This window comes from Dromiciops gliroides, chromosome 3 (genome assembly GCF_019393635.1).
Source record: "Dromiciops gliroides isolate mDroGli1 chromosome 3, mDroGli1.pri, whole genome shotgun sequence".
NCBI classification, from domain to species: Eukaryota; Metazoa; Chordata; class Mammalia; order Microbiotheria; family Microbiotheriidae; genus Dromiciops; species Dromiciops gliroides.
Window position 1 is genome coordinate 298,594,353 of NC_057863.1, and position 24,765 is coordinate 298,619,117.

The 24,765-nt window shown below is 36.5% G+C and overlaps 1 long non-coding RNA gene across 1 annotated transcript in view; it reads left to right on the forward strand.

Moving 5' to 3' along the window:
* The window catches only part of LOC122745534, a 372,633-nt gene that overhangs the window by 263,217 nt on the left and 84,651 nt on the right, over positions 1-24,765 (forward strand). Inside the window, exon 6 of the long non-coding RNA XR_006355472.1 lies at positions 22,398-22,495. This is a non-coding gene — a long non-coding RNA (uncharacterized LOC122745534). The remainder of the gene's footprint in view (positions 1-22,397; positions 22,496-24,765) is intronic.

Here is a 24,765-nt window from a genome sequence, read left to right on the forward strand (position 1 = left end):
CACCCACCCTAGTCCCAGGAGGACCCCAGACCAAATCCAGCCTCAGAAACAATACATTCACCCACTGCATGACTCCAGACATGTTACTCAACTCCCACTACCCCACCAAAAAATATAAACAAAAAATAGTTACTAAACAGACATCATCTTTTCATAATCAATTCCCACCTATGCCCTCTGTCTAAATTTATTTCCATCATCTACCCTAATACTGAGAAAATTCTTATGAGGTAGATGTATCATCTTCCCATGTAGGAATGTAAGCAGTTTAACCTTTTAATTTCCTTTTCCTGCTTACCTTTTTATGCTTTTCTAGGGTCTTATATTTGAAAGTCAAAAGTTCCATTTAATTCAGGTCTTTTCATCACAAATATCTGAAAGTCCTCTTTTTCATCAAAGTCCTATACTTCCCCCTGAAAGATTATACTCAGTTTTGCTGGATAGGTGATTCTTGGTTGAAATCCCGATTCCTGTGCCTTCTGGAATATCATATTCCATGCCCTTCAGGCCTTTAATGTAAAAGCTGTTAGAACCTGTGCTATCCTTACCATGCCTCCAAAGTATTTGAAATGCTTCTTTCTGGCTGCTTGCAATATTTTCCCTTTGGCCTGGGAGCTCTGGAATTTAGCTATAATATTCCTGGAAGTTTTCATGTCGGGATCTCTTTCAGGAGGTGATAAGTGGATTCTTTCAATTTCTATTTTATTTTCTGCTTCTAGAATATCAGGACAATTTTCCCTGACAATCTCCTGGAAGATGATGTCTAAGCTTTTTCCTTGGTCATGGTTTTCAGGTAGTCCAATAATTTTCAAATTATCTCTCCTGGATCTATTTTCCAGGTCAGCTGTTTTTCCAAGGAGATATTTCACATTGCCCTCTATTTTTTTATTCATTTGGATTTGTTTTACTGTGTCTTGATTCCTCATAAAGACATTAGCTTCTATTTGCTCAGTCCTAATTTTTAAGCAATGATTTTCTTCAGAGGGCTTTTGTACCTCCTTTTTAATTTGGCTTTTCACCTTGTTGACTTTTTTTTCATGACCCTCCTGCATTACTCTCATTTCTCTTTCCATTTTTTCCTCCACCTTTCTTACATTATCTTCAAAGTCCTTTTTGAGTGCCTCTTTGGCCTGTGACCAATTCATATTTTTCTTGGAAGTTTTGGATGTAGGAGCCCTGACATAGCTATCCTCTTCTGAGGGTGCACTTCCATCTTCCTTGTCACTAAAGAAACTTTCAATGGTCCTCAATTTTCTTTGTATGCTCCTCTTGCCTGTCTTTTGCTTGTCTTTTAGCTCCTTAAGGTAGGGCATTGTTTTCATGCTGCACTGTCCCAAGCTTCTGGGGGTCCCAGGTGGTATGATTTAAGTAGTGGCAGGTTCTTTAGTTTCCTGGCCTGTTCTCTGGTCCACAGAGAACCTCAGGCCACCTTGCTAATTTTTTTTTCTTTTTTTTCCACCTTGCTAATTAACCAGACAATAAAACTGTGTGCTGTGGTTGTTAGCTCCAATGAGCCTGCTCCCCTCCCCCATCTGAGCCACTGCTACTCAAGCCTACTTCCTGATTCTCAGCAGCATGAAATACCCAAGTTCTGCCTCAGCACCAGCAGAGACCCCTGTAATCTCCCCCCTGCCAAGGGCTCAGCCCTCTCACCAGACCATGAGCTTAGTTCCAGATGACACTGGTGCTGCAACTGATTCAGAGGCTCCACGGATCTCTTTCTCTGGCTTAGCCTGCCTGGTACTATATCTGTGTCAGTGTAACTGTGGGCTTGGGATCCACTTCTCCCTCAGCACAGCAGCCACTTTGCTGACCTTCTAAGCTGTCTTTGGCTGGAAAATGATCTCAGCATGTTCTTTTGTGGGTTTTGCTGCTCCAGGAATTCTCCTATGGCATTATTTGGAAGTTTTTTTTTGAGCAATCATGTTTTGAATTCTGAGAGCTTACTGCCTTTGCTCCGCCATCTTGGCTCTGCCTGAGAAATTCCCCCTGAAACTAGTTTTGAAAAATAAGAAGGAACTATTTGGCAAAGGGAAATAGTGGAAACCTTGGAAATAACTGGTTTATTTATCTATTCAATAATCCTTTATTAATACATACTACATACAAGGCACTGGACAAGACACTGGGGACAAAGAAAGACTTACATTCTATTGGGGATGTGACATTTAAAATATTTGAGATATTTAATTTCTGGATTCTTTAATCATTTTATTCATAACACCAGTCTGTTTATTAATAAAGGATGGTCATTTGGATGTCTCTCTTTTAGACTAAAGACAATCATGGTAGCAGGATCCCAGCTTTTATGCCTATTGGAAGAGAGGCATTCCTGAGGGTGAAATTTAATTGATTGGTTGTCAATTAATGAGAGAATGAATATTACAATGAAGGGCTGAACCTGATCAAATGAACTTTTATTATGTCATTTACTTTTAAGGTTTCCCCAACCCCAGGGAATTTTTCAAAGAATTTATCCCTACCCAGACCTGAGTACAGTACAATGGCTTCCCCATTGGGTGGGGGTTCAATCTCATTATCAGTAATGTCTTTCAAGAGACTGAACATTTGAAATCAGGACTTTGGAAAAAGGGGGGAACTCTAGATCTTCCTAAATTATTGGTTACCAATAATCATTTATCCCAGGGAAAAACATTCAATGCAAAATATATACAATGTATCTCCAAAATAATATAAGGGGTAAGCACTAACAACTGTGGGAATCAGGAAAGACCTTATATAAGAAGTGGCACTTGAACCTAGAAGTGACCATCAGTAGAGATTTTAATAAATGCAAGTGAAGAAGGAGCCCATTCAAGGCATAGGGGCCACTCATGAAAATGCAAGGAGACAAGAAATGGAATGTCATGGACAAATACAAGCAGGTAGGATAGTTTGACTAATACATAGAGTATACGGAGTTGTAGTAATTGGGAAACCATTTTGGAAGAATAGGTTGAAGTGAGGTTTTGAAGGGACTTATATGCCAAATGAAGGAATTTGGATTATTATTCTCAGAGCTAAAAGAAATCATTCCACAGGGAAGTGGCATGCTAACTTTTAGGAACGTTTTAGGAATTAATTGGTATCAATGTGGAAAACGAACTAAAGAGGAGAGAGACTGGAGGGAGGGAGGGCAGTTTGGAGGCTACTGTCTAGGTAAAAATATATGAAGGGCTGAACATTGTTGGTAGTTACTTGAGTATAGAGAAGGGGTTATAGAGAAATATGATGGAGAATTGACAAGACTTGGCAGATGTTTTAATAAGGCAAAGAAGAGGGAGGAGATGAAGATTATTCTGACATTGTGATCTGAGGTAATTGGAATAATGTTGGTGTCTTAGCAGAAATGGGAACCCCAGGAGGAAAGGTAGCTTTTAGATAGAGAAAGTATAATGACCTCCATTGTTAATTATGACATTCAAAAGTTCATGATGGACAAGTGTGGGTATGGTGGATATAGTCTAACATATACCAAAGGCTTTGAGAACAGACTTCAAAGACTGAAGAAAAAGTAAATAGGAAACCATAGATTAAGATTCTATAATGGAATTAGGCTACAGAGGGGAAGGGAATAAACATTTACACAATGCCTACTGTGTGCCAGGCATAGTGTTAGGTGCATTACAAATATAAAGGTTATAGGATGCTCTCAAGAGGAAAAACAATAAAACCACAAGTGATCCTGATGATATAGAACAGGGGGAATTCTCAAAGGGGTGAATGTAGTTCAACAAAGAATTAATCATGCAATTCAGATTTTTAAAAGACATATTTGGAAGTTTGAAGCCAGATCAGGCAAATGAAGGTGAACATACATGAGACAACTAAATTATGGTTCATATAAGAAATATATCAAAACCTTGGGATAGATGTGACATGAACAGAATATGAAAAAAGGACAGAACTTTTAAAATCCTCTTTTGTTTTTATTGTCTCTAACAAGGAGAAGGGTCTTTAGGTTGGGAACTACAGAGAAAAAATATTACTAAAGAACAAAGGGGCAGCTAGGTATCTCAGTGGATAGAGTACTGGTCCAGGAGTCAGGAGGACCTGAATTCAAATCTGGCCTCAGACACTTGACACTTACTAGCTGTGTAACCCTGGGCAAGTCACTTAACCCCAAATGCCTCATACACACACAAAAAAAATGCTATTCACCTCCATAAAAGGAACTGATGGAGTCTAAATGAAGATTGAAGTAAAGAACAAAGATTCAGAAGGCAATTGAATCTCAAGGTTAATAAAATGATGGTAAGAGAACACTTAAAAACCCCCAACTTATTTGTTCAGCCATTTTTTGTGGGGAAATGGGGGTTAAGTGACTTGCACAGGGTCAGACAGCTAGTAAGTGTCAAGTGTCTGAGGTTGGATTTGAACTCGGGTCCTTCTGAATCTAGGGCTGGTGCTTTATCCATTGTGCCATCTAGCTTCCCCCAAGAGAACACTTTTAAGAGGGAAGGTCATCAAGTCTGAATTTTATACATATTATTGCTGAGCCTCCATTGGTGACCATTGTAATATTGGAGATCCTAGCCAACAAAAGTGTATAAGGGGGCAGCTAGGGCAGCTAGGTGGCACAGTGGATAGAGCACTGGCCCTAGATTCAGGAGGACCTGAGTTCAAATCCGGCCTCAGACACTTAACACTTACTAGCTGTATGACTCTGGGCAAGTCACTTAACCCCAATTGCTTCACTTAAAAAACAGACCCATAGATCACAAAGATCTCACATATCATTAACATTCTGTTTGCGAAAAGAATAAGAAAGCTCTGAACATGGCAAGCACCAAATAAATCACAAAATAAGAAATTTATTTTACACTTACTAGCTCTGTGACCCTGGGCAAGTCACTTAACACCAATTGCCTCACCCCGCCCCCCAAAAATGAGGGGGCAGCTAGGTGGTGCAGTGGATAGAGCACCAGCCCTGGATTCAGGAGGAACTGAGTTCAAATTCGGCTTCAGACACTTGACATTTGCTAGCTGTGTGACCCTGGCCAATTGCCTCACTAAAAAAAAAAAAAAAAAAAAAAAAAAAAAAAAAAAAAAAAAAAAAAAAAAAGGTATATAGAACTTAAAGTTTGCAAAGCATTTAATATACATTATAAGATGTGAGCCTTGCAGTAACCTTGTACCCGTTTTAATTTTATGGAACCTGAGGTCCAGAGAAACTAAATAACTTGCCCATAATAAACTAGCTTGTTAGTGATGGAGGCTGACTTCAAGTCTAACAACCTATTTTGTTCAATTAGCTCTTAGTGAAGCCATACCTTTTCTCACAGCAAATCTTATGCGAAGCCTATTTCCCCTCTTCTTTCTGTCCCTCCTACCAGGGAGGTGCAGTATGAGATTATATAGGAAACCCAAAGATATTTCTTCCTCTCAGGCTTTTATGAGCCCAGACAATTCTACCCACAGTAGCAACATTCAGCTTTCTTCCAATGAGCTTTCAGAAACTTCAGGGTCTATCAGGATTCAGTCAGATCTCTCAGCTGACTCAACCTTTGGCAGCTTGTTTTATTTTGTCTACTATAAGCAGTTCCTCTCGTCACTTTCTGTGCCTTTTTTTCTTCTGCTTCTTATATTCCCTGCTTTCTTTCCTGCTCCTACCACTATCTGGTCATTTCTTACTACTCCACTCTTCCTGTTTTTTTTTTTTTTAACAACTTCTAATGCCTCAAATTAGGGTCACTTATCAGCAGGAACCCATCTTTAACATAATGCAAAACATGATAATTTACCTGTCTGTCAGATGTCAGATATCCCTGTGTAAAATCTTCTGTAGTCACCACATTTTTAAAAATTTTTATAATTTCTCATTTCTAACCTTTAAAACTCTAAAAAATTGTCACATTTGAATTAGCTGATGGACCAAGGCATTCTGTAACCACGATTACATCTGTCAATGCCCTATCTTCAAACAGATCCCCTCAGTACATTTTCTAAGGGGTCAGTTATTTTAAGGTCCTCAAAACAGCCTGTGTCTTTCAACATTTAAGCTGAGAAACACTATTTCTTCTCAAGATGGTTTTTTTTCCACTTTGCCCTAGACAAATGTTCTTTTTCCATACCAATCAGCAACAAAAATGTCCATATATAAAAGGAGGTAGTACTATCTATTTATCTGCACACATGTAGTAATTTTCCATATCTTTATATTTCAATTAATAGAAGAAATATGAGGCTGCATCAGTAGAACTGAGAAGACACGATCTATTATTTCTCACACACACACACACACACACACACACACACACACACACAATCCCAAGGCAGAATTTCAACTCAGATTTTTCTTACTCTAAGTGGTCTATCCACTATACCACCTCATTGCCATTCTAGAGGTCACTGGGTTCTAGATATGTCTTGGATCCTGACTCATTGACACTGAGAAAATCACTTCCCCTGTGTCTCTGATTCCCCCTCTAAACAAAAGGGTTAGTCTATATTATATATCTAATGACCCTTTTTTTTTTAGTGAGGAAATTAGGGTTAAGTGACTTAGACCCTTTCTTTTTTAACACCTTACATTCTAGGTTTTTTCTGGGCGGTAAATATATAGAATGTTGGACTTGGAGTCAGGATGATTTTAGTTCAAATCCTGCCTAAGCTACTTAGCAGCTGTGTGACCCTGGTCAAGTCTGACTTACTTTCTCAGCCTCAGTTTTCTTTTCTTTAAAACAGGAACAATAACATCTACCTTACAAAGATGTTTTGAGGATGCAATGAGATATAATATTTAAGTTACTTATCACAGTGCTCAGCACATAATAGGCATTTAATAAATGCTTATTTGCTCGCTCCCACCCTACTTTTCTTCCTTCCTTCTTTCCCTCCCTCCCTTCTTTCTTTTTGGCCTCTCTCCTTTCTTCCTTTCTTTTCCCAAGTATAGTATCAGCAACTTTGATTAATGTCTTGCTGAAATTCCAGAATACTGTGTTTGAATTTCAGTTTTCCATTAAACACTTGTCTTCTTCCTATCATGGTCATTCTCAGTGGTACAGAAAATACTCACAAAGTAGGAGTTGGACAGTTAACTCTCCACCCTCCCCCAATATTCTTCTACCATCATCACATCTAAACCAAGCAGAGATATGATCCCTTATTTGATTCTCTTTAGCTTCCAGAATAAATGACAAATATCTTGTTGTTGTTCATAGAACACAACTCCAGCATCAGTTTATTCTGGACTTTCATGTTCACAACATTCTTTTTTTTTTTTTTTTTGTGGGGTGATGTGGGTTAAGTGACTTGCCCAGGGTCACACAGCTAGTAAGTGTCAAGTGTCTGAGGCCAGATTTGAACTCAGGTACTCCTGAATCCAGGGCCGGTGCTTTATCTACTGTGCCACCTAGCTGCCCCCATTCACAACATTCTTAGAGATCACACCACTCTTTTGTATTCATCCTCTGTTGTCTGCCCTTCCTTCTTTCTTCAGAGTATGTTTTATAACCCAATCAACTTGGCAAACTTTTTAGAGAACACTCCCATACTCCATTCCAACATAATTCCCTCATTCCTTTTTTTCTGTCATCAAAAGTTAATTTGGGGGAGTTTCCTATTTGCCTTTCAAGGTACTTCTCCTTCAGAATTTTAGTGGGTTCTATTTACTCTTTCTTTCTACTCCTTTGAATTCACCCTTCATATTAAAGTGAGTGTACAGTTATGCCGAGTGTTCCTTTCAAAATCTATCATGAACTTTAGGGCAAAATAATCACTACTGAGGTGTCCATAATTTCTACCTAAACACCCAGTTTCGTGTTATTGGTTATAAGCCCATAATAAGAGTTCTTTTTACTTCTTCCATTTTTAGAGACTGAAAATGACGTTAAGGCAATAATTTCTGAGCATCTACAAAATTATACTTCTACACAGATGTTCAAGTAATGGTCTCTCATGAGTACTCTACCTTCATTCTGTGCTAGGTCATAAATGCAGAATTATAAGGGACCTCAGATGTTATTTAGTCCACCCCCCTCATTTTACATGTAACATAGGGTTCATGATCACAAGAGAAAAAAGCGTTCATTTGTTGAAGAGAAGAGAGAGGTTGCTAAATGCTGGAAACCTTCATGAAATGTGGATTTTGTAAGAGTTTGGAAGAGGAGAGACTTTCTGCTTTCTAGTTCAGGAGATAACATATATGGTCCCAGACCCTCTTTGGGGAGAGGTGGGGGGAGACAGAGATAGAAACAGAGACAGAGTCTGCCCCCTAAAACATTACTTATTTCCAAATTGCCTTTCTAGAGACTTCAGGAGATTTCTTTTTGAGTGAGGTTTGGGACTTACTTTTGGTTGATCTGAGATATCGCATAGCTAATGGGAGAGTTCATTCTTTAGCTTTATTGTCTGACATGTTCTAATCTGTATACCTTCTCTGAATACTGCTTCCTGTATGTTTGGAATAATGAGTTTACTTGCTACTTACTATTTGTGATGTGTGTGTGTGTGTGAGAGAGAGACAGAGAGACAGAGAAAGACAGACAGAGAGAGAGACAGACAGACACTAACATCAAGTGGGAAGGAGTCAAACCTTAGGATATAAACTAGGGATCTTTTTTTTTTTAAGAGAAAGTGAACAGGGAAAGTGACAACTTGAACTTAAAACTCATTTCCATCAGACTAGCAATATTTAGGATGGTAGATGGATATAATTATAATCTTTTACTGCCCCCCCCTCCCCCAAAGGGAAAGCAAAGCTGTCAGGCTTCAAACTCTTGCTGCCCTCTAGGGGCAGGAGTTAGTCTCCCTTAGAGAAAGGTGGGTGAGATTCCTGAGATATCTATTTATGCATTCCTGAAAACCTAATTCAAGTAAACCCATATGGGCATCCACATAACCTATAAGGGAAACACATACACATGCACATACACGACATATACATACATACCCCTTGCATAACAGAAGCACAGAGAAGTAGTGATTTGCCCAAAGACCCAGAAGAAGTGCCAGAGATGGGATTTGAAACTAAAGTTCTTTGATTCCAAAGACAGTAGTCTTTGCACTATAAAACAGCTATGTCGTAGTCTTATGATCTGTATCAGAAACTCTTCATCCAGTTCCTCTAGCCTATAATGTATTCTCAGGATGCTATTGTTTTTTCTTCAGCTTTCTTTGATACTCACCTAGGGGCCAGCTCCATCCTTTACCATACTTATTATTATGTTCATAGATTTCCACATAGAGAGAAATGTTTCTTTTCAACAAATGAGGACTTTTTTCTCTTGTGATCATTTCAAGGAGTGTAATACAATTGACATATTAGCCAACAGGAGACAATCACAGCATGTATAAACAAACACAAAGTTAATAACTTCTCAATAAATCAGTAGTTTCACTTTCTCCTCCCACCCTACCCCCCGACCCTGGAACAAAAAATAACATATGTGGAAGTCAGTATGATATAGAGGAAACAGCTGTAATGCCTGAAGTCTGGAGTCTTAAGACTTGAGATCAGTTTTGATTGTTTCACTTACTAGTTTTCAAACTATGGAAATGTCATATCACATGTCTCAGCTTCATTTCCCTCATTTCTAAAATGAAATAGTTGGACTGGATAATCTCTAAGGTCTTTTCCAAGTCCAGCACTTGCCACAAGTTGCTGGCACATTGTAGATATGATTCCATGAGAAGTTCAATTTCATTTCCTCTGAGTACTCATGCTTATCCTCTGGTAGAGGTCTTAATGTAGCTTTTAAATAGCTTTTTAAATTCTTCATGTGCAGTAAATGGATTAAAGATAGAAAAAGATAGGAGAAGATGAGAAAATTTGACACTAGGCAAGCAATTAGATATTTGGGTAGTGGTTTTCCCCTCATTGTTTGTCTCCTTTAAGTATTACTCTGAATTCTTGAAATAAATAAGCAACCACCTGAGATGCAGAGACTCATAGATCATAGATTATTGACATATATATATATATATATATATATATATATGTATATATATATATATGTATGTATGTATGTATTTTAAAGGGATAATAGAGGTCACCTAGTATATAACCCCTCATTTTAGAGATGAGGAGACTGAGAGAGGTGAAAAGACTTTTCCAAGATCATATAAGTTTTTTGATTCAAAACCAGCAATCTTTTCATTATATAGGAATAATTAATACATACAGGAGGAATAGTACACCAGAGTAATTAATAAAAAGTGAATAGTGAAGTTGGGATTCAAAATGTGCTGATCAGTCATTCCCCAATTGAGAAATGGTCAAAGGATATGAATAGGCAGTTTTCAGATGAAGAAATCAAAGAAATATATTGTCATATGAAAAAGTGCTCTAAATCACTATTGATTAGATAAATGTAAATTAAAATTACTCTGAGGTACCACCTCACCTATCAAATTGGATAATATGACAAAAAATGAAAACAATAAATGTTGGAGAAGATGTGGAAAATTGGAACACTAATGCATTGTTGGTGGAGTTGTGAACTGATCCAACCATTCTGGAGAGCAATTTGGAACTATGCCCAAAGGACTATGGAGCTGTGCATACCTTTTGACCCAATAATACCACTACTAGGTCAGTATCCCAAAGAGATTATAAAAAAAGGAAAAGGACTCTCATGTAAAAAATATTCATAATAGCTCTTTTTATGGTGGTAAAGAATTGGAAGTTGAGGGGATGCCCATTAACTGGGGAATGGCTGAAGAAGTTGTGGTATATAAATATAATGGAATACTATTGCACCATAAGAAATGATGAGCAAGCAGATTTCAAAAGGACCTGGAAAGACTTAAGTGGACTGATGCTGAGTGAAGTGAGCAGAATCAGAACATTGTTCACAGTAACAACATCATTGTGCACTGATCAACTGTGATAGTTTTTACTCTTCTCAGCAATACAGTGATCCAAGACAATTCCAAAGGACTCATGATGGAAAATGCTCTTCACATCCAGAAAAAAAGAACTGTGGAATCTAGATGCAGATTGAACCATACTGTTTCTCCTTTTTTTTTGGGGGGGGGGGTTCCTTTTTGTTCTGATTTTTCTTTCACAGCACAACTAATACAGAAATAGGTTTAATATGATTGTACATATAGAACCTACATTATCTGTCTTGGGAAAGGGGCAGAGAAGGGAGGGAGAAAAATTTGGAACTCAAAATTTCATAAAAATAAATGTTGAAGACTATCTTTACATGTAACTGGAAAATAATAAAATACTTTTATGATTTAAAAAATGCGATGATCAATCATCAGTCTATTCCCTATAGACTGGATAAATATGTAAACATATCAGTAGTTAAGAACCTTTGCCAGGATACTCCAAATATATTCTAGAATTACAATCTTTTGCTAGGATGACCAGATCAGTTATCATCTGTCCTTTAGTCTATTATGCAATATTCAATAGTTAGTTAACAGGCAACCTTCTTTGTTCATTGTATGGCTTAAGACAAGACAGTAACAACAAGTCTAGATTTATCATTTTCTTAGGGTAGTCATGGAATGGAGGAAAGCATTTTCCTTTCCTTTTCTACTTTATTTAACTGATGTAGGGAGAGTAGATTTGTGCCTTTTAGATAACCAAAACCAAGCCTGAGGCTCAGAGTGGTGAGGTATGTTGCCTCAGGTTACATACATAGCACATGTCAGATCCAGTATTCAAATCCAGATCTTCTCACTGTAAAGCCAATGATTTTTCAAGTACTCACAGTGTTGGTTTTCTTCTGGATATTGGGAATGAATGTGCAGTGAAAGCAAAAGGTGAAAACTGTCTTTCTAATACATTTTGTTCTGAAATGGGCTAAAACACATTTAATATTTTAATTCAACTTCATTTTCTGTTTCTGATACTGTTTTAGCCATATGCTGTTCTCCCCAACCAACCCAAACTCAACCTAGGTCTCAGGATGATCCAAAGACAACTCTGAACAATATTTTACTGTTGTTCATTACCCAGGCAACATTTAATTTAAGAACTAACAAAGAAACCACATCTTCATTTTCAGTCTGTGTTCATATTCAAATTCAGTCTGGTATAGAACCTCATCATTCTGCAAGATTAAATCAACTCTGAAACTCAAATCTCTTCAGATCCTTATAGAATTTCATCATGCTCCTCCTTTCCCCTTATTTTTTAAATTTAATTTTATTATTTCCCAGTTACATATTACATATAAGGATAGTTTTCAACATTTGTTTTCACTGGATTTTTAGTTCTAAATTTTTCTTTTCTCCCCTCCTTCCCTCCCTCCTCCCCAGGATGGAAAGCAGTCTGATATAGGTTGTATATGTACAATCACATCAAACATATTTCTGCATTAGTCATCTTGTGAAAGAAGAATCAGAGCACAAAGCAAAAACCTCAAACAAGAAGGAAAAAAAAAAACAGTCCAAAAGTAGAAATAGTATGATTCAATCTGCATTCATAATTCACAGGTTTTTTTTTTTCTGGATGTTGAGAACATTTTCTATCATGAGTTCTTTGAAACTGTTTTGGATTGTTGCACTACTGAGAAGAGTCAAGTCTATCACAGTTGATCAACACGTAATGTTGATACTGTGTACAATGTTCTCCTGGTTCTGCTCCTCTCAGTCAGCATCAGTTCATATAAGTCCTTCCAGGTTTCTCTGAACTCCTCCTGTTCATTGTTTCTTACAGCACAATAGTATTCCATTACATTCATATACCACAACTTGTTTAGCCATTCCCCTATTGATGGGCACTCCCTCAATTTCCAATTCCTTGCCATCATAAAAAGAACAGCTATAAATATTGTTGTACATGTGGGTCCTTTTCCCTTTTCTATGATCTCTTTGAGATACAGACCTAACAGTGGTACCACTGGGTCAAAGGGTATGAACAATCCCATAGCTCTTTGAGCACAGTTCCAAATTGCTCTCCAGAATGGTTGGATCAGTTCATAGCTCCACCAACAATGTATTAATGTTCCAATTTTTCTACAGCTTCTCCAACATTTCTAATTTTCCTTTTTTGTCATATTAGCCAATCTGATAGGTGTGAGGTGGTACCTCAAAGTTGTTTTAATTTGCATTTACCTGATCAATAGTAATTTAGAGTATTGTTTTCATATGGCCATAGATAGCTTTGACTTCTTTATCAGAAAACTGCCTGTTCATATCCTTTGACCATTTCTCAATTGGGGAATGACTTGAATTCTTATAAATTTGATTTAGTTTCCAATATATTTAAGAAATGAAGCCTTTATCAGAAATGCTGGCTGTAAAAATTGTTTCCCAGTTTTCTGCCTCCCTTCTAATTTTGGCTGCATTGCTTCTGTTTGTACAAAAGCTTTTTAATTTAATGTGATCAAAGTCTTCCATCTTGCTTTTCTTAATATCCTCTATCTCTTGTTTGAACATAAATTGTTTTCCTCTCCATAGATCTGAGAGGTAAACTATTCCTTCCTCTCCTAATTTATCTATGGTATCACACTTACGTCTAAATCTTGAAGCCATTTTGACCTTATTTTTGTATAAGGTGTAAGATGTTGATCTATTCCTAGTTTCTGCCATACTCTCTTCCAGTTTTCCCAGCAGTTTTTTTTTTCAAATACTGAGTTCCTATCCCAGAAGCGGGAGTCTTGGGGTTGATCAAACAGTAGATTACTATAGTCATTTACAACTGTGTCTCCTCTGCCTAACCTATTCCATTGATCCACCACTCTATTTCTTAGCCAGTACCAAATAGTTTTGATGACTGGTGCTTTAATAGTAGAGCTTCAAATTTGGTATGGGTAGCCTACCTTCCTGTGAATTTTTTTCATTAATTACCTTGATATTCTTGACTTTTTGTTTTTCCAGATGAATTTTGTTATTATTTTTTCTAGCTCTATAAAATAATTTTTTGGTAGTCTGATTGATATGGCACTGAGTAGGTAAATTAATTTAAGTAGAATTGTAATTTTAATTATATTAGCTCAGCCTATCCATGAGCAATTGATATTTTTCCAATTACGTAGATCCAATTTTATCTGTGTGAAAAGTGTTTTGTAATCATGCTCATAGAGTTCCTGTGTTTGTCTTGGCAGGTAGACTCCCAAGTATTTTATATTGTCTACCATTAGTTTAAATGGAATTTCTTTCTATCTCTTGCTGCTGAGCATTGTTGGTCATATATAGAAATGTGGATGATTTATGTGGGTTAATTTTATATCCTGCAACTTTGCTAAAGTTGGTCATTGTTTCAAGCAGTTTTTTTTTAGTTGATTCTTTAGGATTCTCTAAGTATACCATCATATCATCTGCAAAAAGTGAAAGTTTTGTTTCCTCCTTGCCTATTCTAATTCCTTTAATTCCTTTTTCTTCTTATTGCTATAGCTAACATTTTTAGCACAATATTAAATAATAGAGGTGATAATGGACATCCCTGTTTGACCCCTCATCTTATTGGGAATGCCTCTAATTTGTTTCCATTACATATAATGTTTGCTGATGGTTTTAGTGAGATACTGCTTATTATTTTAAGGAAAGATCCACCTCTTCCTATGCTTTCTAGTGTTTTTAATAGGAATGAGTGTTGTATTTTTTCAAGTGCTTTCTCTGCATCTATTGAGATAATCATATGATTTTGCTTAGTTTTGTTATTGATGTGGTTGATTATATTAATAGCTTTTCTAATGTTAAACCAGCATTGCATTCCTGGTATAAATCCCACCTGGTCATAGTGTATTATCCTGGTGATAACTTGTTGTAATCTCTTTGCTAATATCTTATTTCAGATTTTTGCATCAATATTCATTAAGGAAATTGGTCTGTAATTTTTTTTCTCTGCTTTGGCTCTGCCTGGTTTAGGTATCAACACCATATTTGTGTCACAAAAGGAGTTTGGTAGAATTCCTTCTTCACCTATTTTTCCAAATAGTTTTTATAGTATTGGAAATAATTGTTCTTTAAATGTTTGTTAGAAAATTTACTTGTAAACCCTTCTGGCCTTTGAGATTTTTTTCTTAGGGAGTTCATTGATGACTTGTTCAATTTCTTTTTCTAAAATGGGCCTTTTAAAGAATTTTATTTCCTCTTCAGTTAACTGGGGCAATTTTTATTTTTGTAAATATTCATCCATTTCATTTAGATCGTCAAATTTATTGGCATACAGTTGGGCAAAATAGCTCCTAATTATTGCTTTAATTTCCACTTCATGGGTGGTTAAATCACCCCTTTCATTTTCGATGCTGGTAATTTGGTTTTCTTCTATTTTTTTAAACAAATTAATCAAAGGATTATCCATTTTATTGTTTTTTTTCATAGAACCAGCTCTTAATTTTATTGATTAGTCCTATAGTTTTCTTGCTTTCAATTTTATTAATTTCTCCTTTGATTTTCAGGATTTCTAATTTAGTATTTAGTTGGGGAGTTTTAATTTGTTCTTTTTCTAGCTTTTTTAATGGCATGTCCAATTTATTGATCTACTCTTTCTTTCTTGATATTAATTCATTATCTATCATAAATTTTAGCAAGATGTAGTTTCCTCCCATAGCTCTTTTAATTAGATCTATTTTTGCTTTTGCTTTTTCTGAGATAAGAATTGCTACCCCTCCTTTTTTGACATCAGCTGAAACATAGTATATTTTGCTCCAACCTTTTACCTTTATTATGTGTGTATCTCTCTGCTTCAAATGTGTTTCTTGTAAACAGCATATTGTAGGATTCTAATTTTTAATCCACTCTGCTATTCACTTCTGTTTTATGGGAGAGTTCATACCATTTACATTCACAGTTAAAATTATTAACTGATTATTTCCCTCCATCTTCTTTTCTCCTTTGTATGTACTCTTTTTACCCTTCTTTCACCCTATTACACTTGACCAGTGTTTTGCTTCTGACCACTGCCTCCCTCAATATCCCCTCCTTATATTAAGCACCCTTCTTTTTCTTGCCCCTTTCCCCTCCCACTTGTGCCCTCCCTTCTTTCAATATAACACTTTTTCCCCTTCCCCTTTTGTTTCCTTAAAGAGTAACCTAAGTTTCTTTATACAAATGGGAGTGTATTTTATTCCCTTCCTGTAAGGTTGCAACAATGCCCATGCCTCCCTTCTTTCCCTCTATTGCAATGGGTTCTTTTTGTGTCTGTTCATATGATGTAATTAACCCCATTCCACCTCCCTCTTCATCTCTTCCACCTAGTCTTCTTTTATTTTGCCCCTCAAGTTTCTTTATATCATCACATCAAAGTTGATTTAATAACAATACCTTAACAGAGATACAGATCCCAAGAATTAAAAGTATTATCCTCTCTCATAGGGAGCAAGCAGTTTAACATCATTGAACAATCTTCCCCTACCCCCTTATTTACCTCTTTATATTTCTCTAGAGTCTTGTATTTAGAGATGAAATATTCTGTTCAGTTCTGGTCTTTTTCTCAGGAAGCCTTGGAAGCCCCCTAATTCATTTAATGTCCATCTTTTCCTCTGAAAGAGGATGCTCAATTTTGCTGGGTAGTTGATTATGGGTCATAATCCAAACTCCTTTGCCTTCCAGAATATCATATTCCAAGCTCTGTGATTCTTTAATGTGGAAGCTTCCAGATCCTGTGCAATCCTGACCGTGGCTCCATGATATTTAAATGGTTTCTTTCTGGCTGCTTGGAGTATTTTCTGCTTCATCTGATAATTATGGAGTTTGGCTACAATATTCCTTGAAGTGTTCCTTTTGGGGTCTCTTTGAGGAGGTGATTGGTGGATTCTTTCAATGATGATTTTATCCTCTGATTCTACAATTTCAGGGCAGTTCTCCTTGATAATTTCCTGGAATATGGTGTCTAGACTCTTTTCTTGATCATGGCTTTCAGGTAGTTCAATAATTCTCAGATTATATCTCCTGGATCTATTTTCCAGATCAGTTGTTTTGCCAATGAGGTATTTCACATTTTCTTCTATTTTTTTTTAGCCTTAACATTTTGCTTGGCATATTCTTGGTGTCTCATGGGGTTATTGGCTTCCATCTGCTCAATTTTAATTTTTAAGGCCTTATTTTCCTCAGTAAGCTTTTGCACTTCTTTTTCCATTTGGCCAATTTTTTTCTCCCATTTGGCCATTTTTTTCTCTCATTTGGCCAGTTGTATTTTTTAAGGAATTATTTTCCTCAGTCAATTTTTGTGCTCAGTCAAATTTTGTGCAGTGTAACTCTCATTTCTCTAATTAATTTTTCCATTTTTCTTCTACCTCTCTTATTTGGTTTTTAAAAGACTTTTTAGCTCTTCAAAGAAGGCTTTTTGCTCTTGAGACAAGATCATCTTCCCACTTGAGTCTTCACTTGTAGGCATTTTGACCAACTCATTTGAGTCTGAGTTTTGGTCTTCTCTTTCACCATAGAAGTTGTCAATGGTAAGGGTCCTTTTTTGTTTCTTGCTCATGTTGTAGACTACTTTTAAACATATAATGTTGAAGTCTGCTCCTGGGACACACAGGATTCACTGTTGCAAGCTTCTTATTGCTCTCAGCTGCCTCACTCTCAGCTGTGTTGAGTTGCAGCAGTGATGAGCTGCCCACTGAGCCAACCTGTGCTGAGTGAACTGCCCACTGAGCTGAGCTTTGCTGAGGTGAGCTGCCAGCTGAGATGAGTAGTGCTGAGCCCCTCTCCCCTTTCTACCAGGTGAGACAGACCTTTCCTGAAGTCTTATTAATTATCTCAAGTAGCCGGATTGTGTCTCTTTTTTGTAGGTTCTGTAGGTAGTAGGTGTGAGAAATATTGATGGACTATTGTCTCTTGAACAAATAAGTGGAATTTTTTGGTCAATAACATTTTTTAAGTTGATAAGGGGGAGGAAGGGAAGTCAAATCTATATCTATATATGCATGTATATGCACATATATGTGTATACATACATACAAACATATATATGTTTAAATCTAGCATCAGACATTTATTGACTGCATGATCCTCAGAGGTTAAAGTAATTTACCCTCTCTAAGCCCCAGTTTCTTCTTCTGTAAAATAGAGTTAATAATAGCACCTACACCCCAGGTAACTGTGAAAATAAAATGAGATAATATTTGTAAAATGCTTCATAAAATTTATTATATAAACTATTATTATTATTATTATTATATCATGTTGCTATTGATATATGATTATAAATGTTAGATCAAGAGTTGGAAAGGATCTATCCCAGCCACCTCATTTTTTTATATGAGAAATATGAGGCAAAATAGGTGAAATGCCTTGCCCCAGGTAAAGCAGGTAATAAGAGGCAAAGTCCAGGATTTGAACTTATCCATGTTCATCACTCTAAGTTTGATGCTCTTTCCAATGTACAATAATTTGTTCTTTTTCGCTGTGTGTCTGAGTCCCAAAATTTTTACCATTTTGGGATAATTACTTTGAATTTATATCCTTATGGTTCTCTTCTAAAATGTAAACACTCCTAATAGTGGCAATATAGGAAAGTGATTCATACTAAGCTATTCTTTTTTTTCTTTCTTTCTTTTTCAGGGCTTTGGGAGTTAAGTGACTTGCCCAGGGTCACACAGCTAGTAAGTGTCAAGTGTCTGAGTCCAGATTTGAACTCAGATACTCCTGAATCCAGGGCTGGTGATTTATCCACTGCACCACCTAGCTGCCCCCCCATACTAAGTTTTTCTTGACTTATGTACTTCCTATTGACAGGCAAGGGGTGACAGAGTAAGAGGTCTGGAGGATTGATGGATGATAGCAATAAGAGCTTTCTCAGATAGAGCACTTTTGAATTTCTGTTATTTTAGCTTCAATATTTCTGTAAGTTAGATATAAATTTGTGATCTCAAACATATTTCCAGGGTGTTTTTAAAGTTAAAAGAACATACTGTTCTCTTCATACCTCTGTGAAGCAGTTAATAAAAATATCATTGCCATTGTACAGATGGGAAAACTGAGGTTTAGAAAAGTTGAGTGTCCTATGCATTCAGCAGGGTAATGGTAACTCCATAGCTGGTGAGTGTTAGGGCTGGAACTTGAACTAAAGATTTCCAACTTCAAGTCTAGTGATATTTACTACAGTGCCTCTTTTTCTTTTTGGTGGGGCAATGAGGGTTAAGTGACTTGCCCAGGGCCACACAGCTAGTAAATGTCAAATGTCTGAGGCTGGATTTGAACTCAGGTCCTCCTGAATCCAGTGTCAGTTCTTTATCCACTGCACCACCTAGCTGCCCCCAGTGCCTCTTTTAATAGGAGGTGGGGAGTAGGAAGGGATAAGTGTAAAAATAAGAGCTGATAAATGTAAAAAACAACTTTGTTTATTTTGCTATTTTTCCTAAAGTCAATAATTCAAAACCCTAAATACATTAACAGCATCATTGAGGCCATTTCTGTTTCCTATTTACATAAAAATCTGTTCTTTCTACTTACATTGGTTAAGTGTAATTTCTAGGTTTTGGTGATCAAATGGAGAGGAGTTCCATCAATTCTTCTTCACTCCTCAAAACTCAGCATCATCACTAACTCTTTTCCTTCATTCCCTTTCCTGAAGAAAACCTATCCTTTATTCTTCCCTGATCTCTTAACCTGCATCCTTGAACTCATCCATATCCTCTCTTTTTTATTTTTAGTATGTCCCTCTTTGCTGGCCTCTTCCCATCTGCCTATGAACATGTTTATGTCTTTTGAATTCTAAGATATCTTTCCTCAACTTTTCTACTCAATCCATCTGACTTCTTTTTTCTCTTTGTTCATTCACTGTTAAAAGTCTTGAAGAAGGGGGCAGCTAGGTGGCACAGTGGATAGAGCACTGGCCCTGGAGTCAGGAGGACCTGAGTTCAAATCCAGCCTCAGACACTTAACACTTACTAGCTGTGTGACCCTGGGCAAGTCACTTAACCCCAACTGCCTCACTAAAAAAAATCTTGAAAAAACCTGTAATGTATATAACTTAATATATCCATTTTTCTCACTACCTACTCTATACTAAAATATTGAAAGCTAATTTATTTCTCCCTATATTCTACTGAAGATAATCAATGATCTCCTGATTGATAAATACAAATTTTCTTAAAGTTTTCATTCTCTGACTTCTAAGCAGCATTAGATAATGTCAATTATTTCCCCAAAGTAGGTACTTCCCACCCTCTCCCTTATCTTCACAGACAGCATATTCTCTTGATTCTCTTCTTTGTCTAATTAGTCCTAAGTATCTTTCACTTGCCCTTTGTTACATTCCTGATATACCAGTGTGAATATTCTCTAAGTATCGGTCTCTGACTTTCTTCTCTTCCCTCTCTGCCTGCTCTCCCTTTGCAGTCTTATTCATTTCCATGGCTTTATGTAGATAAAGCCATGCAGATGACTCCAAAATCTCTCCCACCACTCCTGCCGTTTTCTCTGCTAATTGGGTCCATGCATTCCACTGTCTACAGGACATTTCCATAGCATAAACTTAACACATCAACAACTGATCTTAGTATCTTACCCCTTAAAAATCCTACTCTTCTGACTAATTTTTTTGGTCAATGGCATCAACATCGACTCATTCTTCAGTGTTTAAAATTGGGTATCATAAGGGGTGCTTCCCACTCCCTCACTTATTACATCCAATGAGTTACCAAGTCCTATTCATTCTACCTCTTAATATCGTCTAGCATCTATCTGCTTTCTAATCTTATTGCCACCATTCTTGTGTAAATCCTTATTACCATTTGACTGGGCTATTGTATCAATCTCTCCACAGGTCTTCAAGAGGCTAGTCTCCTTTCCCTAAAATCCAGCATTTCTCCCTCTGCAGAAATATTGAAGTGATTAAAATGAATTGAATGAGTTTCCTCTGAGAAGCTTTTTTCATTCATTAGATTAGGGGAGGAATAGACAACATTCTATCAAGGATTTTAATAAACTTAAACTGAACTACAAAAAGTAGAAGGATACTTTCACTTCTTTTTAAAGAGGATACAAAAATAATCTGATTCTTCTAGGGTTTTTTGGTATGAATCTTGCAACTTTAGGATTGTTATAAGGTTTTATTTGTCAAATATGGAGTGCTTAAGTAATTCTTATCTTTTAATCATACTTCCCTTTAATTTTGACCATGAAGGTGATGGAAAATCAGGTAATAAATCTTCCTAATTACTTTTTTGGTTAATTTTCTAGATGACATTTATTAAAATTCTAAACAGTCTTTTCATGACTAAAAATATACTATTGATTAATAACTTTTCATTAGGGACAAAGGAAATTTGGACAAAATTCATTCAAAGTTGTAAAGGCCATGAAAGGGTCCAGTTATTTGGGTTTTGCTGAGTATTCACTTTCAGTCTAAATAAGGATTGGAGATTAGAAACAAGAAATAGCTGAATATATGAGTGCATCAGAATTAGTTGTGACTGCAATATCCTCCTGGTTCTGCTTGCAGTGGTTTGTCAAAACAGTTTTGTAAGCAGCCTGAGTATTCTAGGTTTCCTGTAACTATTAGGACTATTGAGATAGCTCATAGCAAAACAAGCTGAATCTGTCATGTCTAGTAGTATGGGCCTAGAATTATACTTTCGTTGCCTTCTTGCAATTCAGAGGTTGCTGAGGTGATTTTCATGCCCCATATTCTTATCTAACTCTATCAAGTTGTATAGAAGTCCTGTGTAAATTCATAAATTCAGTGTCCTTGCCTTCATTAATCATGTGCATAAAATTCTTCCCTTCCCTACTAGAGGTTCTGACTTTTGACTTTCTGATCAAGGAGATTCCAGAGATCTTTCATGCATGTCTTCTTCTTTACTTCTCTTATTGATAAAGTAGTGAGGATAATTAGGAGGGTAACTATCAAATGAAGTACAAAGGTCTTGTGTTGGGATGTTGGAGAGGACGTGATTCCAATCCAAAAAGGTCAAAAGCATATTATTGGATCAGAGGATATTAGAGTTAGAAGAGTCCTCAGACATTAGCCAGTTCAATCCATCAAGGCAAGCATTCCCTCTACAATAATCTTGGCAGATATCCTGCCAAACTGCTACCCATGAACAGCTAAAAGAAACAGAAAATTCTTCCCTACATTGAGCGAAAATCATTGTATTAGGGTGATTTCATTTTCCTTACTTAAATATTTTGAATCAGTGTCATTTGTGACATAATGAATAAATATATCTTTCTTGATTATGAACAAATTTCTTGCAGATGCTCCTAATAATAGTTCTCCATGGGATTATTTTTCCTCAGAGGGATCATTAAAAAAAGTTTAAAGGAGTAATGTGGTTAAAACTATTATTATCAGAATAAATAAATCTTATTTTTATTTTAGTAGAGTCAAAAAGATACTTCACCCAATAGAAATTTAATTACAGAAAACCTGTGCATATCATGTAATTAGGAATTGGAGCCATGGTGATAAAAACAAAGTCTGTAATTTATCTCCAAAATCTTTTGATGGAATTAAAGCTTTCCTGAGCAATTAAGATATCTGATTTCAATGTTTTGCTGAATTACAACTGTTTTAACAGTGAAATTTACTTGGATTATTTCAGCTGACGGAGAAGAAGGAACTACCTGAGTAGAAAGTGAATTAAGGCCTTAATTTAAGTGGCCCACCTACTTTCTCCATGTCCTCCAATGAAGTAAAAAGGTTAGTGAAATAATTTAAATAAATGTTTATATTTGTGTCTGCAAAGGGCATTATGGAAAGTGTAGTTTTTCCACCTGGAGTAAGAAAGGGAAAAGCTTGGCATCATTAGGGAAGCACAGGAACTTCTGGAGAGAGATATTTGCTAGGCCAGCAGCCAGCAGCTAGCAGATTGAAAGGGAAGGGTGCTGTTAACCCTAACTGAATAAAATCATGAGGAATTGGATCTGTCTGGTTCACTGATCTGCCTAAGGAGTACTCTACTTGGATAGAACTTGCTGCTGCACTGGAACCTGGGAAATTCATCACTTCTCCTATTCCTCTCCCTTCTCTGCATCATCACTGTGGCCTTGTGAACTGGAGATGCCATTCCTCAGGAATTTCTTGCTCTCTTTAAATCTTGGTTATTTGCTCTTTATTCTTTTCTAATGGATTTTGTTTCCAGATAAAAATATCCTGTTTTAATTGTGTTCTGAGTAAGTGTTTGTTATAAATTAATGGATTGCACTATTGGAAAGATAAAGGGGAGGCCCTGGATTGCTACCCCAAATTAACCATGAACCTATATTGAATCTCAGCCTTCTCTCTCTCTCTCTCTCTCTCTCTCTCTCTCTCTCTCTCTCTCTCTCTCTCTCTCTCTCTCTCTCTCTCTCTCTCTCCTCTCTTTTTCCAGAGACTAGGAGGGGGTATCAATCAAAATTTATCAAAGGGAGGAACAGGAATTGAATTGTGGTGAATATTGTGCTCTCTATAGTTTGTGTAACAGAAGCAGGATATAGTGAAAGGTAGTCTTGTATAATGGGGAGTTGACTCTACCTAGAGGTAAGAGATCCTTGAGTTCAGATCTTTTTTTCCCCAAATTGAATACTGGTGTCACCATGGTCAAGTCACTAACCCTCAGTTTTCTTATGTTCAAAATAGAATAGTAAGGTTTGTAATATCTGTCTCATAGTATGGTTGAGAGGACCAAATGCGATAAGATATGTAAAATGCTATGTAACTATTAGCTATTGGTGATCTATAAAAATGTGAGATCCTTCTCTGGTGGAGAGAAAAAAAAAATCAAGATTAGGTAGAGCTCACTACAGCAAGCAAATCCCGACCACCTGACCATGACATCTTCTAATTGTTGTTGTCACTGTCCTCAAATGGATTTACAGAGCCTATCCTGCCATTATTCATGTTGGTGAGACATCACTAGAATAGCTTACCTGAAAAGGCATACCAAGTCACCATTTCTGTGACTTCACCCTTCCTGGATTTATCCCTTCTATGTATTAACTCTCATTATTAGAATATCAGCTCAGGAAGCAAGGGCTATCTCTTTTTTATTTGTGTTTACAATACTTAGCACAGTAATTGGAGCATAGTAAACACTTAAATTTTAAAAATATATTCATTCTTACCACTGTTGTTGTTCATTTGTGTCCCACTCTTCATGGCTCCATTTGGGGTTTTCTTGGCAAAGATACTAGGGTAGTTTTCCATTTACTTCTTCAGCTCATTTGATAGATAAGAAACTGAGGCAAATAAGGTTAAGTGACTTGCCCAGAGTCACACAGTTAGTAAATGTCTGAGACTGGATTTGAACTCAGGAAGATGAGTCTTCTTGACTCTGGGCTTAGCGCTCTATCTGCTTTGCCACTCAGCTCCTCTTTTAATTCACTCATCCTATTAGAAGAACTGAAATATATTAAGCTTAACATTTTCTCTAAGAGAAAAACAAGAAGTTCCACTCAAATGTAAAGATGATTTACAAAGCCCTATTGTGATGCCTCATCACATTTGAGATGGGGGGGAAGCACCAGATAATTTTGAAGGTTATGCTAGCAAAGTTCAAGTTCTTGCAGGTTATAATGTGCTTTAAAAAGGACTTCAAGAAACATATTGGTAAAAGACTATATCCATTTCCAAGGAAAAGCCTAGTGAAGTACAGACAGGTCTACCACAAATAGGTTGATCACATGATAATTAATCTTATGCTATGATGCTTATGACACACACAAAATATATAAATAGATCCATTTATTCTAATACTGATAATAGTAGATTTCTGCAAAAGTGGATTAAGGCAATATGAATCTCATGTTTTTTAGACCAATCTATAACATTTAATTTACCTTTTGTTACTCTAAATGTGATATCTTTTTCTAGTCAATAATGAATAGGCATATTTTGGAAAGCATAGAATCATATTCATGATTTTATTGTTAAAAATAGAGCCATAATTAAAAAAGAATTAAGGTCAAAATGGAATTAGGGTTCACAGGTAA